At 37.9% G+C, this 13,164-nt stretch overlaps 1 protein-coding gene across 13 annotated transcripts in view; it reads left to right on the forward strand.

Moving 5' to 3' along the window:
* The first annotated feature begins 542 nt into the window (after positions 1 to 542).
* ZNF518A (zinc finger protein 518A) overlaps positions 543 to 13,164 on the forward strand; it is a 32,524-nt gene continuing 19,902 nt past the window's right edge. For 2 of the 13 annotated variants that reach the window (XM_045878511.3, XM_045878515.3), the window contains exons 1-3: positions 1,003 to 1,453; positions 3,399 to 3,484; positions 4,597 to 4,704. The gene's annotated coding sequence lies outside the window, so the exon portion shown is untranslated. Of the gene's footprint in view, positions 901 to 1,002; positions 1,480 to 3,398; positions 3,529 to 4,596; positions 4,705 to 13,164 lie in introns of those variants that run through there. The other 11 variants (XM_064595089.1, XM_045878514.3, XM_064595090.1 and 8 more) reach the window with 11 other exon arrangements.

Here is a 13,164-nt window from a genome sequence, read left to right on the forward strand (position 1 = left end):
ACTGAAGACAACAATTCGATTTAGTTCCAGTTTTAATAATTTGATGTATCCCTCCCCCCCCGTCGGTTTTTTTAACACACTTTTTGCCATATATATACACATATGAAAGTATATAATATGTAAAATACATAAAAAGTGAGATTAATAAGTTGGCTTCCCGAAATGCTCTACAAGAGAGAAGGGGAGCCATACTGGCCTTTGGGAGAAACCCATAGTACTAAATGACCTCTTTGTCCAGCCCAGTTCTGTGATGTTGCGGAAGGATTCCTTTGATGGGGACGCAAGCCTCCCTTGTGGTAACGACAGTTTTCTGATCACTTATTAAACATGTACACGTCTGGAGTTCAGTAGGTCTTCCTGAGGGACTTGGGACAGCTTCCTTCATTGATGTGGGTTGCAATGGCTTCTAAAACCTGGGAGTCAAAAGCAACGGGGCGGGGGGGGTGTGGTGGTGGGGGACGCCATTTGCAAAGCCGGAAATGATTAAAATCACAGGGTTGAGACCATTTCCAGTCAGTAAGGGCTTGCCAAGACCACAGTTCCTGCTTCTGGTGTCTACTCTGCATAGAGTAGAGGTTTGTCTACCATAACATTGGCAGTAAGATCTCTCCAGCTGCTGGAGAGCACAGGGCAAGAGGGAGTCACTGGCGTGGCAGGGATCGGGGAAGCGCGCTAATTTGAGAGGTCAGCGGCGAGTCCAGCTCAATGGCCTAGTCTCGCTAGGCTGAGGCGCGGACCCTGCCGGCCTCCGTCCTCTTCCGCTCGCCTCAGGTACAGCCCGGCGGATCCCTCCGCCGCAGCGTGCGCTCCCGGTAGCGCCGCGATCGGCTTTTCGGCAATACCCGGATGGAAGCGTAATGGCCGCCATCAGGGACTCGCAAGCAATGGGGACCACGACAGGTATTCCCTATGAGCGGGGCCACCCAGACTTGTTAGGATGCCGGGACTTCTAGATGGCCAGCCAGGGGGCAAAATGCGAGTTTGGGGGGGTGTCAGGATCCCCTGAACCGGCTCAGGGATCCGCCTCTTGTGATAGGAAGCGCCTGCTAAATAGTCCCGGCTATTCAGCGCTTCCGCCTAACTTGCCGCAAAGTTTTTCTAGAGAAGTCGGCTCTTGTACTCGGCGCTCCTGCAGGCTGCCAGCGCTAACCTCCCGCTTCTTAGCTGGGTTTGCACTACGTTCGGGCTTTTTGAACTCAACATTCTCCCACAGCCTAGGAGCTGGAGCGGGAGCGCGGCGACAGTGTGCCTCCGCGCGCCCGAGGGGAGCCGAACCCCGGAGGAAGGGGCGGATCGGGCGCGGTGTTTGGGACGGAGCGGGGCGCGCGGCGCTCGAAGCACCCGCTCGGCGCGTTCCGGGGCTGGTGGAGACAGCATGGGTACTGCTGCGACCGCACCCCTCGAGCTGTAGATTCGCAGGCCCACGGCAGTCCGACTCGACGGCGTCCCCATTGTGGGTCCAGTCTCTGGTCATTGGAGGTCTTTTCTTGCAGATACGCTCAGCTCTCTGGCGCGCGCTCCCTCCTCCACAGAGTTGGCCAAAGGCGCCCTTCTTAGAGACCCCAACCACACCCAGTGGCAGATGGATTTCTTTGTAACTGGCTTTCTCACTTGTAGGGTCCATTTTGAGTCTGTTCTTAACATGGTGTCCTCATTGTCAAGTAGACAGCCTCTTCCTAGATGGATATGGTAATGGAAAATATATAGGGTGAATGTATATAAGGTAAAATGTTGTAACTTTTAAGTAGACCAACGAAACAGATATGGTAGCTTTAAGGTTCAGAATAGAAAAGTTTAGGTTCAGTTTTCTTTCTAGGCTTAAATTTGGGGGCGTTTAGTATTTGTGAGCTATTTTAGCCAAAACATTCGTAGAGTGTGTTTGGATATCAAAAGTCTGTAAACACCAGAAAAATAAAATAAGTCAATATTTAAGGAATTCGTAAGAATGCTGAACTTTGTGTGGTTGTAGCAACTGTGAAACAAGACACCAAACTGTACATCAGGGTAGGAATTTCATTAACTTGAGTGACTTTGTGTTAGGCCTAGTTTACTGTTTTTGGGGTTTTTTTTTATGCAGCCAGGGATCTGATTTGAGTGTACCTTAAAGTTAGTATTCTCAGGTTGAACAGATAGAAACCATTTAAATTGAGGGAGTGAAATACCCTGACATCTCTCAGAGTTTTAACTGCAAATCCATAGAAATGGATTTATTATCTTTTAGCAAAACTATGTGTTTCTGGTATTCATAAAGACATTGCATTGTGTTAACATTTTTCAGGGCGTTAGCATTTCCTGAGGATGGTAAGCATAGTAGACCACGTTCATTTTTCTTAAAATTCTTATAAGTAAGATGAGCCTTAGGTTTGTTAGAAAATTGTTAACAAAAGGGGAGGGAGGGATATAATGCAGGTATCTGACTTGTTTTGCACATCCAAATTACTCATTGTTGCAGTGAAAATAAGGATAGCTATCAATTCAAAGCGTTATATCTGGTTTTATGGAAGGGTAAAAGGATAACAACCACAATGAATACCTACTATGTGCATTGATAATGTATGAGCTTTTAAATGGTTGAGTATTTTTTTTTTTATCATCACATTTTAAATCCTATCCTATTCTTTCTTACTAGTATATGTGGTCCCAAGTTTTTGTATCTTGAAGCATTCCAGAAGTTATGTTTTAGCATAAATACACAATTTGACTTTAGAATATGTTTTAAACATGTCCTTTAATGAACTTTTATTGCTTATTTTTCTGTCTGCAATTGTTCTTATGGAAGCATTGTTTGCTTTAGATCACTTAATACAACTTTTTTTTTTTTTTTGATGGTAAAAGACTTGAGTCTTGTTCAGTTTCATTCAGGGACTCTACTAAAAGTTTTGTGATAAAACACTATAAGCAGAAGAAAAGAATTGTGATGAAGTTGAAATTTTTATTAATTATCTGATTTCAGGTGTGTGTAGGCTATGAGTGTTTTAGTTCTGTATGGGGGTATTGGCTTCACACGGTGAGCAGTTTTCATGGGATGTTAGCACAAGTGAGTATAAAGAGGTAGTATTGTGGTGGTAGGATATCTGGCTTAGAATCAGATCTAGATTGTTCTGGGTTTGTGATTTTGGCAAGATTCATTTTCCTGATCTTGAAATAAACAAAGAAAGTGAATTAGATTGAGCTTAAGCTCCCTTCTAAGCTTTGAGTTTTGTGGTTTTTATAAATTTATGACATGTTATCATGGAGTAACAATGAAGGGTTATTCGCCAAAATTGCAGAGAGGTTTTTTTTTTTCCCTCTTAAAGTTAAACACATAAGTTGAATATGAAGCATAATTGAATCAAGAGTATAAAAACATTTTACTAACAGGTTTTGGTCAGTTTTAAAATCTTGGTCTTCATTTCCAGATATCGTCTCTTCTTTTGATCACTGTTCCTGATTGTGGCTTTGTCCAAGCATTAAATTGCGTGCCTTTTGTTCCTTGAAGAAGGAGGTATGGTAAAGATTGAAGTATTACAGCATGTAGTCTATTAAGCAGTAAGTTAATACGTTTTGATATTGGACAAAATAAAGTAACCTAGTTCTGTATACATCAGTTTTCATAAATTATAGTTTTATTTTGGGCCTAAATATTTATAGGTTTTCTTTTAATGTAAGCAAAAAATCATTTTGGTTTCATAGTTGATTATTTAATACTTCATTAGCTATCTAAAGATAATTTTAACTATATTCTTCTAAACATAAACACAGCATTAAGGGCTTCTGGGTAATGAACGATGGAGTTATATATGGTTGGAAGATGTTTTGAAGTTGTATAAATGACCAGAAGAGTGTTTCTGTTTTGCTCTAATAAGTGCAAAGTAATGCACCTAAAGAAAAACTGAAATATATTTATATCATGATTAATGGCATCAACATTATGAGTCAGAAAAGGTACTTGAGAATCACTGTGGAGTTATGACTAGTTTCCTGAAGACAATCTTCTGAATATCTTGGTGTGAACAAAATGAAGGAAAAAAAAATCTGCCATCAAATCCATGGTATTATAAGGGAAGCTTTGCAAACTCAGTGGAAAATATTGTACCCTTGTACAAAAACATGTTTTATCTACTCTTGAAACATGAGTGTCTCTTACTGTTTGTTTTGAATAGGTACTAGGATACCACAGTATCATTTAATTCCTCTCACCAAATACAATAAGTATACCCATAAATATAACCCTAAATTAGAAATAAGATTGTTTACATAACTACTAAAATGGCTGAAGTAGACTGTATGAACTTAAATTATTACTTCAGTAATCATAACCATGTTTTGCCATGAGTTTTACTAGTAGATGGCTTTGTTTTCAGGGCCATTTTTCACAAAGGCAAAAATGTTTTGTTTTATTAGAAGTTAATGTCTAACAACTACAGTGAGTAGGGAGCAACAAAGCTTAGATACTTGGTAATTACTTATGTTCATTTATATGTCTTATTGTTTCCTACATAGCATTTGTTTGCCCTCTTACTGAATTAGGTTCACAGGGGTACTGTGTTATTCCTGAATAAAGTAAATGCTGAGTGCTAAGAATTTTCTTTACTGTGTTTGATCCAAAATTCTCAGAAAAAGTAATATGATGAAGAATGAAAACTTCAAATGTAATGAAGTGAACAAGAGGCTGCTATATGATGACTGACCAAAATGATTTGGATTATTCCATCTTGAAAAATTGTGAGCAAAGTCTGACTAAATTTTAAAATCATGATTGGTATGACTGCATGAAAGAGATATCAGAATATCAGAATGAAGTTGCATGACTTGAAGCTTATGATAAGTAGGTCTCACATGGGTCTCATTTCAAGAAATGGTAATAGCTGAAAAATATTGGCTTCATGGAGGGTCAAATAATTTCACAATGTGGTAAAATCATCACTAATTCCTAATTGAAATTGGGTTGTTAAAGGTTATAGCTGGTAGAAAAAAAAATGTGTTTGTTGACCTTGAACAATGCAGGGGTTAGGGAAACTGACCCACCACACAATTGAAAATCTGCATGTATTCTTTTGATTCCCCTAAAATTTAACTACTATAAGCCTTCTGTTGACTGGAAGCCTTACTGATAGCATGAATAGTTGATTAACATATATTCTGTTATATGTATTAGATACTATATTCTTAATAACAGATGATAATAAAGTAGGCAAGAGAAGAGAAAATGTTATTAAAATCATAAGGAAGAGAAAAATACATTTACAGTACTGTACTGTGTCAAAAAAAAATCCAGGTATAAGTGGACCTCCATGGTTCAAAGCTGTTTTGTTCAAGGGTCAGCTGTATATTAATTTGTCAACTCAGTATCTCTTTGTTTGGGGAGCCATCTCTCCCCTATTATGAGTGGTTAGTGGCCAATCATATAGTCTTATAACCCAAGCCTAGTCGTCCTTATTGCAACAGAGATTGCCTGTTAATCAAGCAGAATCTTGTTAATCAAGAACCCTTCTTTGAAATTGATGTATGAATGCTGGAGAAAGATGCTCCCTTTTCTCTAAAGTGATTAATCTGGTAGGGTGTTAGTGACATTCTTTCCCACAAGTATGAGAACCCCATCTGTAGTAGGAGAAAGTGAGGCCATATGGAAATGGGAGATGGGTGGAGAGAGCATGCCAGTTTCAGTTCTAGGGACCATGGTAAGAGGTATCTACGCTTTTCTTTTGATCCTGTCAGTTACCCTGGTGTCCTTCCCAGTCCCATGTCCCAAAATTTTGTATATAAATTAGTTTGAATTGGATTGCAGCAGAAAATGATCTGAGGGGGGCGCCTGGGTGGCTCAGTTGTTAAGCATCTGCCTTCTGCTCAAGTCATGATCCCAGGGTCCTGGGATCGAGCCTCACATTGGGCTCACTACTCAGCGGGAAGCCTGCTTCTCCCTCTCCCACTCCCCCTGCTTGTGTTCCCTCTCTCACTGTGTCTCTCTCTGTCAAATAAATAAAATCTTTAAAAAAAAAAATGATCTGATGGATATTTGGCCTTTATGAATTTAAGATCTATAGCTTCAAGTTGATCACATCCATCTACAATTTGCCCTTCCATCTTATGAAAGATGCTCATTGTTCATCATTCATGTATACATTCAGTCCTTCATTCAACCTACAATCATTTGTTGAGTGTCTACTATGTACAAGTATGTACAACTCTCTGGATAGTCAAGGATTATACCTACTAGCTGAGTGCATGATGGACTTCCTTTAATGTAGCACGTTTTTATATATTTAGGTTATACTGATCAATAAGAATGTGTTGAGAATAATCAGTGCTGTGCTCAGCATTTTAGTGATATGAAAGAATAAAAGGAATTCTTTGCCTTCAAAGTTCTTATAGTTTAGTTAAGGAACCCAGATTAACATATATGAAACAGTACAAACAGCAGATAAATGAATGTGTGATTGTATGGTATAGATTTTAAGTCTGAGTTCTGATAGAAAGGAAATTAGTGAGGGCTGGCAGGTTTCTTGAAGGAGGTATCACTGCAAATGTGTTTTAACTTAGGAGTTGAGTTTTGTTAGGCAGAGAATAATTGAGGAAAGGATGGAGTTGAAAATGGCTAAGGGCTGATCCAAGATGGGGAGGAGGTTGGTTTGACTGTAACAATGTGTATTTTGGGGGAATGAGAGATAGTGAGATGAGAGGTAGTGAGATACGAGGTTGAATATTTTAGGTAAACCCATGTATGAGGCATTTGGAAAGCCAAACACATTTTATTTTCTGCTAAGGTGGGGATTTCTTTGAATAAAATGTTTGTATTTCTTTTAGTGTGATGCCATTTGGTGATGCTAAGATACAAAATAAGTGTAATCAAGTGATGGAAATTTATTTGTGGAAAAGACCTTGTTATATTCCTCTGCTTTGAAAATTTTTAAAAAACAGTCATTAATCTGCAATGCTGTTGTGTTTTATACATGTTATATAGGTATATATAAAATTAGTTTCTTTCTTTTTATTTCCCCCTTTTTTGAGAGATCTCATAGTAATACTGTCAAAACCATACCCTTCCTCTAGAGATACAGCCAGCTCAAAACTAATGTTGCAATAGATATAAAAACATTCTGAGAGAGATAAGGAATGAAATTAATGTTTAATTACTCATATAGTATTTGTTTTGAGCTCCAGATACTAGGAATGATGTATAGGTTAATTCTTTCATTAAATGCTGTTGTTTACTTAACCTTCTTTCTTCAATAACCAGTTAGCTGATCCTCAACTCAAGAGAGTATATAGGAACATTCCTATATTCCAGGGTTGGCAAACTCTTGCTGTAAATGGCCAGATAGTAAATATTTTAGGCTTTGTGGGCAATATGGTTTCTTTGCACCCCCATCAGCTGCTGTTGCAACATGATAGCAGCCATAGACAATATGGAAATCAATGAATGTGGCCATGTTCTAATGAAACTTAATTTATAAAAAAAAAGGCAGCAGGCAACATTTGCCCCACAGGCTGTTGGCTGTGGACCACGTATCATAGACTTAATGAGGCATTTCATTCCACAGTTTCTCATACTCATATCTTCCTATTATCCTCTTCTCTGGTAACTAAAAGATGAGTTATCTTTACTATTTTCTAAGTTCACCTCTTCCACTTGTTCACTAGATTCCACCTCTTCTCACCCAGTGAAGGACATTGCTACTGCATCTCTGTTTTTTTTCTCCCTCATCATCAGTTTTTCCATTTTTGTTGGATGATTTTCATAAGCATGCAATCATACTGTAATTTCTCCCAGTTTTAAAAAACAAAACAAAATAACTCTACTTCAGTTCTTCTTTTGTTTGGTCTTTTATACTAAAACTCCTTAAAAGAGTTGTCTGTACTCCATCTCCACTTCTCTTCTTCCCATTTCCTCTTAAATCCATGCTAGTCAGCCCTTTTATGGGGCTAATCAAAGTCACCACAGTCTTGACATTTAGTCCAGTGGTCATTTCTCAGTCCTAGTCTTGCTTGACAGATTGATCAATCCCTGATCCTGGAAACTCTTTCTTTACTTTGCTTTCAGGACACCACTCTCCTAACTTACCTCACTGGTCATTCCTTTCATGCTTACTAGCTGGCTTTTCCTCCTCTTTTTTACTCTAAATGTTGTAGTATCTCGAGGCTTAGGCCTTGGACTTCTCTTTCTTTGTGTACTTACTCCTTGGTGATTTCGTTCAGTTCTGTATACATAGATATATATACACACACCAATGACTCCCAGAATTTTACCCCTAGATCTCTGTATTCTGTATTCAGCTACACATCCGCATTTCCACTTGGCTATCAACTAGATATCTCAAATTCTGTATGGCTAAAACTGAACTCTTGGTATACTTTCTATACTTAACTGTAATCTTTCTATATTAATAAATAGCAACTCATTTCTTCCAGTTGCTGAGGTTAGGACTTTCAGAGTTAATCCTTGACATACTCTTTCTCTTCACAGACCAAACGTAGTCTGTCAGCATATCCTTTGGCTCTCTTGTCACCACATGTCCACGGTCTAACCATGCCTCATTGTCTCCACCAATGTCTCCCTCCTGGCAGTTGTAGTATACTTACCTCCAAACTGGTCTTCTGGCTTTCACTCTTACCTCCTTCCCAGATATTCTATTCTTAACATTGCCCCCAGAGTGATCTCTAAAAAATCATTCAGCTTATGTTATTTCTCTACCCCAAATGCCCTGTAGCTTCCCATCTCATTTATAGTAAAACCAAAGTCCTTTTGGTGTCCCTCAGGCCTTGTTTAGTTCCATTACTTCTTTGACTTCATCTCCTACTGCTTTCCCTCTGGTGTTTTCTGTTTCAGTCATACTGACATTCTTCTTTCTAGTCTCTGAACATGTTAGGCACACTCTACACTAGGTGTTAGCACTTACTCTTTCTTTTCTTGGAACGCTTTCTGCCTCCACTTCTTGGGATCTTGGCTCAAATAAGACTTTTTCAAATGAGGGCTACCTGACTTCACGTTTAAAATTGCAACTCTCTAGTTCTGCCTGTTTTTCTCTGCAGCACTTGTGATGTTTGAATATATTAAATAATTTACTTACTTTCTTTATCATCTAAATAACTAGCAGAGTGTTATGTCCATGAGGGAGGGATTTTTGTCTGTTTTATTCACTGCTGTATTCTCAGTGTTTAGAACAAAGACTGGCACAGATTTGGTGCTAGCTACATGCCCAGAACTATGCCAGATGCTGGTGATATAGCAAAAAACATGACAGATGTGTTCTTATGCTTATGCACCTTTTATTACAGTGGTAGAGACAGAAAATAAATTGGCAAATATATAAAATATTGCTGAAGTGTTACAAAAAAGAAATATAAGGGGTTTAGATAGAGAATAATTTTTTGTTTGAGAAGTGATGCTTTATAGGTTGGGGAAGGCCTTTCTGAGATGATGATATTTTTTTTTTAAGATTTTATTTATTTGACAGACACAGTGAGAGAGGGAGAAGCAGGCTTCCCGCTGAGCAGGGAGCCGGATGCGGGCTCGAACCCAGGACCCTGGGATCATGACCTGAGCGGAAGGCACATGCTTAACGACTGAGCCACCCAGGCACCCCTGAGGTGATGATATTTGAGCTGAGACCTAAAAGATGAGAAAGATCTAGCCATTTGAAGAATAGGAGAAGGAATAATTCAAGCAGGGAACAGCAGGTGCAAAGGCCTGAGATAGGAAAGGAGTATTTGAGGAACTGAGAGACTATCTATGGTAGCTTGCTGGAGTATATTTACAGATGAGAGTGGTGTGAGGTGAAGTTTAAGAAAGAGGTACAGTACCAGATGTCACTGCTCCTTGTAAGCCTTGGCAGAGATTAATTTTATTTTAAGTGCTTTGGGAAGCCACTGCAGATTTTAAAGCAGGGAGCATTGTGATCTATTTTATATTAAGATCATGTTTGCTCCTGTGTGGAGAACGGATTCAGAGGAAGGTGGTGGGCAAGAGAGAAGCGTGAATGCCAGTTAGAAGGTTATTTTAATCCAAGTTATAGATGACAGTGGACTGAGATGATGACAGTAGAGATGGAGAGAAGAATTCAAGGTGTATTTTGGAGATAGAATTGACAGGTCTTGCTTATGGATTAGTGTGGGAGTAGGGGAAAGAGGATACAGGATGATTTCGTTGATTTCTGGGAGGAGTAACTGGGTGGATTGTGATGCTCTAAGGTGGGAAGCCTGGGAAATAGAATTTGCTTCTGTCATAAAGACAGGTGCTTTACAGAGCCAGAGAAAAATTGAATAGTTTATATTATTTTGGGAAGCTGAGGGTAAATGGGTTACATGTTGATGCATGTTGTCCCAATCAAGTAGCCATAAATCTTTGATTCCCCCCCAGCATGTGTTCCAAAATCTTAAGTTAAAATCTACATCCACTGCCACAGCAAAATGACAAAAGAAGAAAAGCACAAGAGATGAAATACTCTTTCTCCTTCCCATACTAAATTTAGTGGTTTCTATTTCACTTTGGGTAGAATAATTCTGATTTTTCTCCCAATTTCCACATATTGAAAATGTGATTTCTGACCGTGTGATAGAGAGAGAGAGAGTGTTTTAAATCAAATTCCATTGCAGCAAAAAAGTTTACATGATCTGTAGCATTTGCTATAAAATAACTTAATCTAAAATCACAGGTGGTCAGGTATTTGGGTTGCAAATAAAAGAATAAATGAGTCAAGAGTGTATTAGGACCCTGTGTACCAATTGTCTTGGTTTTTGTGTGGGATAAGTGAAAAATATAAAACAAAACTTGTCTTTAAGAAGATTATGAATAACCTTGGGAGGTAAAACTTAAAAATGAAATGATGTAACTATAAAGAAGTGTAATGGAGTGGTGAGCAATGGCTGTACTTTAAATGGATATTCAGAGAGGGAGAGATTAGTGTGTATTGCAGGTTTCATGTCTCTATAGGAGATAGAATTAGAAAGGAAGTTTGACCAGTATTGAGAAGATAGAAGGGGATGACAAGCCTGGTGAAAGGAAATAGGATGAACAAATAAATAAAGGTCTATGTGTAGGGGAGCGGAAAGCATCTTAGATATTTGGCACTGTACATTATATATATAGTCATCGTGTCAGTAATAAGAAAGAAGATTAACCTGAACCAGGAACTGGTTCTATATTTTAATTTCTGATTTTGGACTCCTTCATAATTGTATACCAACCAGTGTCACCAACCTACCGGAGTGGTACATGGCTCACATGTATACTAGCATTTTGAATCTTTCTATATCTGTACTTAATTAGATTAGCATATTTAACTCTTCATTTCTCTTCTCTGTGTTTAAGTTGATTAGGCCATGATTTGGAGGGAGCTGCCTTTTATTATATATATTAATTCTACAAAATTTATTCTTTCACTTATTTAAAATATGATAGGTATTAGCCCTACAGGTAAACTTTTTAAAAACGTAAAGCAGCTACAAAAAGAGTAAGCCCAGAATGTGTGTTTTAAGTCATGAAAAGATTATTATTTTGAAGGCATTATAAGGTTCTGCTTTTAAAATAAGTTCTAGGGTTTTTTTGTAATTTTCTTCTAGATCCCTTTTAGGCACAATCTTAGGTTTTTTTCAGTAAGTTCTTCTTGTGGCATGCTTCTTTTGTTTTCTTTCTAGTTATATATTCATATGACTTTTGGATTCAGTTATCTCTAGAAAAAAATTTGATGACTCAAGGAATGAAATTGTTATACAAAATAATTACTAATTAGTCTTTCTATTTGTGTGATGTGACAAGTTAGGTTACAGAGCTACATGCTGAGTTACAAATGAGGAGAAGCTAAAATCAGAGTTTTTTTAGTTTTTTAATGCTTAAGCAACTAAAATAAAGAGCATATAGATTCTTTTTATATCATTTCAGTAAAGATAAAAACTGTAGAATGTCTTTGCTTTTTAATCTGTTGTAGAAAGCAAACAAGACCCTAGGAATGGTGCTTTTTGATTTACTCTACTCAGGTGTTTCTTATCCTTGGCATTTTACTTTGGGAATCATCCTTTTAAAACTTCTCTGTGCGATTCCTAACCGATGCTAACATTGCCAGTTCTCTGGTTCCTCACTTTTTATTTGGATTGTCAGTCCTCTAATTTTCTGACCTCTATTTTTACTGTTTCCAGTATATCTTGCTTTCTAGTACCATTCTAATAATATTTCTACAATACTGCTTTTATAGCTTCTCTCTGCTCATGAATTCACCATGGCTCCTGGTTACCTTTCATTTCAAGTTCAAATCTGTCCTCTGTAGTCTGTTCTCACTTAACCTCACTATTATATATTTTCTCTGTGATCTAGATCCCACAGTGCCATGGGAGAAGAACGCTTTTCTTCCAGTGTTACTCTGTTTTTCTGGTCTAGATAGCTTTTGCTCCTTTTTTGCAAGTTTAAGTCTACTGCTCTTTAAAGGATCATCACAAAACCTACCTTTTTGTGAATTAAATGCAGTCAGCATTGATCTATCAACTTAATGTCTTAAGAGTCTGGTTACAAGTTATAAAACTAGCTTAAAGTAGTTTAAGTCAGGGTAAGCTGAAAAGGAGGAATTATTTTAAGGATACAAGATTTCCTAGAATTTAAGGGAAGGAATAGACGCAAGCCTCAGTAAAGACTTGTGGTAGTAACATTGTCCTCTTGGTTTCACTCAGAGTACTTAGGAGAGTTGATGATTCTCTCCCTGCTGTTTGCGTACGTGTCTTTTGCTCTGCCGTGCTGTCATTCCCTAAGAAAATTAACTTGTCAGTAGTTCGGGAGGTATCTTTCTATAGATTTGTCTATGCTTCTACAAACATAGCGCTATAGTATCTTTGCTCCTGACATGAAAATGAGGATCCTTCCCTTAATATAAAAATGTTTTACACACTTTCATCTGTAACTTCCTTTTGGAAAAAAAAAGTTCAGAATGAAATCTAAGTCAATTTAATACATAAACCTTTTTGTTTATATAATTTACTTAATCATTTCCAACTCATGGACGTTTAAGTGATAATAGTGCTTTTATTTCTGTAGGATAGATTGTTAAAAGTGAGGTTTATTTATAGGAGTGTACTTAGACGATGTGAAGGAAATTGGTTATTTTCAAGGAAAATATAAATTGCAAAAAATAACTCAAGCAGTAGAAACCCCTAAGAGCCCAGAAACCATAGAAGAGCTTTTAAAGGTTTGTAAGGGCTAAA

Source organism: Mirounga angustirostris, unplaced genomic scaffold (genome assembly GCF_029215605.1).
Source record: "Mirounga angustirostris isolate CCGP_5_RB_7025 unplaced genomic scaffold, mMirAng1.0.hap1 SCAF_6, whole genome shotgun sequence".
Classification (NCBI taxonomy): Eukaryota; Metazoa; Chordata; class Mammalia; order Carnivora; family Phocidae; genus Mirounga; species Mirounga angustirostris.